The sequence below is a fragment of the Anopheles aquasalis genome, chromosome 3 (genome assembly GCF_943734665.1).
Source record: "Anopheles aquasalis chromosome 3, idAnoAquaMG_Q_19, whole genome shotgun sequence".
Lineage (NCBI taxonomy): Eukaryota > Metazoa > Arthropoda > Insecta > Diptera > Culicidae > Anopheles > Anopheles aquasalis.
Window position 1 is genome coordinate 67,638,549 of NC_064878.1, and position 3,757 is coordinate 67,642,305.

Sequence of the window (3,757 nt, forward strand, 5' to 3'; positions counted from 1 at the left end):
TGTTATTGGTTTTTAAATTGATTTTTTCCAATGCATGGATTTATATTTCCTTAACACCTGCTCTTATCCTTTCGCATCGTTCGACTGCATGTCAATCACGTAATTGCAAATATATCTTTCCTGCAAGAGAGTACATGCATTTGAAAGGGTGGCAGTGTACTATTTTGTAAAGGTTTCGGTTGTAACGCAGCAATTCAAGGACTCACTACATAATGCGATCACACATTGGAGCGATGCAAGTGACATGGAATTTTCTCCCTTTTCGCTAGAGTGCCTGCGGTAATGCTATCATAAAAGTCTGAGGGTCATCTCTTACTGGACCACGCGCCGAGTCTTAGCACGCACGAACTTGCCACACACTAGGATCCACGCCTGAAGGCCTTGGAACTGTAATAAAATATGATAAAGTTATGGGAGTTTTATCGGTCGTAACATAACCCTGCGTTGCGTGGTGTCCTGTTGCTTGCGAAGATTACTTGAAGAATTAATATGCTGTGTAAGCTTTCCTCTCTTCCTAGGAGAAAGATCTTAAAGACTTTAGTTGTATTAGGTAAAAGATTCTTCAAACTTTCGTACTGTCAAAACGAATAAGACAACTTTGTTACAATCTTTGTGATTCACGAACGTGACAAGGAATCACATTTCATCGGGATCAAACTTTTCCCAAGCCATCACGACGAGAATGCATTCGAGAATTTCACTAGCAGTACGAATCTTCGGAACCATTTTAAGCGATTCATGTTTCACGATTCCACGTAGCTCGCAGCTTCTTGGTGGCAAGAACTATGGAGACACTTTTCGGGCAAAGGCATTACCTTGTCATGGCAGTGGCATCATTTTACTCTGAAAGCAGACTACTGCTTCGACGGCTTTGATTGATACAGACGGCAGCATCCTTGACATGATTGTCACGAACATGTTCTGTCGAGCCACTCGCAGCCGTAACGTTGGCTTTGGAAGCGTAGAGCATTCGGAGATCTACTTATTCTATTACCTTGATCTGGTGGTGTGGTTAATTGAGATGGTTACCATCGGATTATGGTGTTGAAAGTAATTTCATCCAAAATCTGTGCTACCTGGCAACCGAAACCGAAGGGAATGCTGAAACCTAATTTAAATCTCGAGGGAATTTATTTACCGCCCCCCCCCCCCCCCCCCCCTTAACCTTATAGAATGAAAAATGAGAGGTTAAAGTTTTTGGGGTCACTTTCCAAAATGGCAAATAACATTATGTTGCTAGGGTCATCCGACGCCTCCCCGAAGAAGAAGGTACCAAACTTTACGATGTTCGGCGCACCGAGAAGTTCCGCGTGGCTCTGTCGTGGCCAAACAGTCGTAAAATTGCCTGCTGGCTCATCCCTTGGTCGCGGCCAACGTCCACTGGGTCAGGGGTCACTTTGTTTTAATTTAATTAAACTTTAACAACACCTTTGCGTATCTTTGCTAAATTGTAAGTTTCTTACCGTGGCTGGCTCACTACTAGCCGCGGGGTCGCGCGAGGTCGCGATAAGGCGATGGCGTACGGAATCCAGATAACTTGACTACTGGAGGCTATTCAGGTGAGTCCGAAATCAAGGTCATACGGTACAAAGCGGGCGTCCTTCTGGTCCCGTTTCGCGAATCATATGGATGCCAATCTTCGGTTTAGAGGTTTTAGGTCGCCACTACCAGGTACCGTTGAGCTGTCGAGCTGCGTCCATATTAATTTCACTGTTACGTGTTAGTATCAAATATTTACAAAGGACCGGAAGCTCCGGAACCTTTCTAGCACATTTGGAATGGTTCGTAAGGGATGGAAATTGGGAAGATGTAGAAGCACCACCGGGCTCCGGGACCAGCAGAGAGAGAGAGAGAGAGAGAGAGAGAGAGAGAGAGAGAGAGAGAGAGAGAGAGAGAGAGCGAGAAAGTGTTCCTGCTCAAGGGCTAGAGTCTACTTTCAATCCAAATGATGAAGGTGCTTCAAGTTTTGAAGTTTATTACTGGTTTTGAAAGCTACTCCCGACACGACAGTGACGGTGACGGTAGACGGTTGGGCCACACTAATTGCTGTTTAATCTTGGACCCTTGTTGATTCAACAAGGTCTTAGCTTGTGGTGTACTGTATGTGTGTCTGGCAGGGGAGTAGACGGGAAGGGCGTTTCGGTGTGATAATTTGCCGTCCCCGCAGGCAGAAATGGTACACTTCATGCCGGGGGTCGATGAAAGGCTCCGATTGGGGCTGCGTGATTGCGGGATTAATTTCCTTTCAAGGCGACCTGTGCTGGGCTGTCCAAGACGATAAAGCGTTTAGTGAGCAATCAATCTTGGTGCCTTGGTCGTTTTCTGTCTCAAACTGAGCTCTCGATGGTGCGAATGATGCCGAAGGTTATTATCACATTTTGCCAAGAGTCCTGGGAGGGGGGCGGGAGAGGTTGAGTCCCGTCCAAGATTGTAACTCAGGCACAGCTGCTTAAGATGAGAGCTGGGAAAATAATGCTTCATTAATTGACTTCTGACATTGCGCGAGAGCAGCATCGTTCGATGCGAAGCGTTGCCCAGTAAAAGACGGCTGAGTAATTAATAATCAGTTTCCGTTTTCCATCAGCCCATCCGTCCTGGCAGGTACCGTGCCAAGAATCAAGGTGAAGCGGTGTGCGACGAAACTTTCTCACGACATGGTCATCGTACATCATCCGATTAATTATTTGAAATCAGTTATCGTGTCTCACACAACGTAGAACGCAGTGCTAACGACGGATGGATCGTGAAATGATGATGTATGAGCCGGATGGATTATGGGCCGGATGGAGGGTGAAGGCGAAGGCCACCCAAGCCAGATGCCCGATGGGCCTGTCATCTTCGGTTCGGTCATGGTTCGCGCTGACAGATATTACAGCTATTTCCGATCGTAAACGGGTGCCAAGGAAATAGCAGAATGATTTAGTGCTTAAGACACACCAAGCCTGTTAAGAAGGCACCGAGCTCGAGAGATTCGAAGGATAAAATGATTAATGGCTGTCGGGAGATAAGGATGCTTTCTGAAGAAGAAGGAAGCGTAACGAAATCATCAGTGCCGCGTGTCGTGATGTGAAACGATGGCTTTCTGCCCGACATTTCAAGAAGTCAGCGGAGACGACACATTAGATGGAGGTTAAAAGGCACGAGCCGCATAGAAATCCCATTTACGCATGGCCGCTTTCTGGTGAATGGTATGTCTGTACATCCATCGCATGTTCTTCAACTTCATCCTTCCAAACTCGTGCTCAACACGAGATGTATTAATTAACTCAACAAGTTATGATCTAACTTTCATTACGCAAATAAGTAATATTTCATCTTGCACGTGGACTCAACTTTTCACACAGCTAATCGCTGCAAACTACTCCATTAACATAATTAGCAAGCTAAGTTGCATCTCAATGATCTCGTATGTTACTTCGGAGCAATCTGGTGCTGCAACTAGCCTGATTCAATCATAGCTTTGTGTATCGGGAACGAGGTTAAGATGGCTTAATAGGCTACAATTAACGTCAGAAAATGAAAGCACTTCATTCGAGACGAACAGCTCTTTATGCAAATTAGTATCCGGATTGGGTTGCAGCAAGGCATCACCATGATTGTGAATGGAATGTACGCTGAGGAGCCTGCAGGACAAGGGAAGTGAATTCTGCGAATCGACCAGTAGGCAGTCAACGGTAAACCGGAAAATATCCTTCGTCTTCTCGGAGTTTCGTCTTGATGTTATTGAGATGGAGAGATGGTTTGGTTGATTTCATTC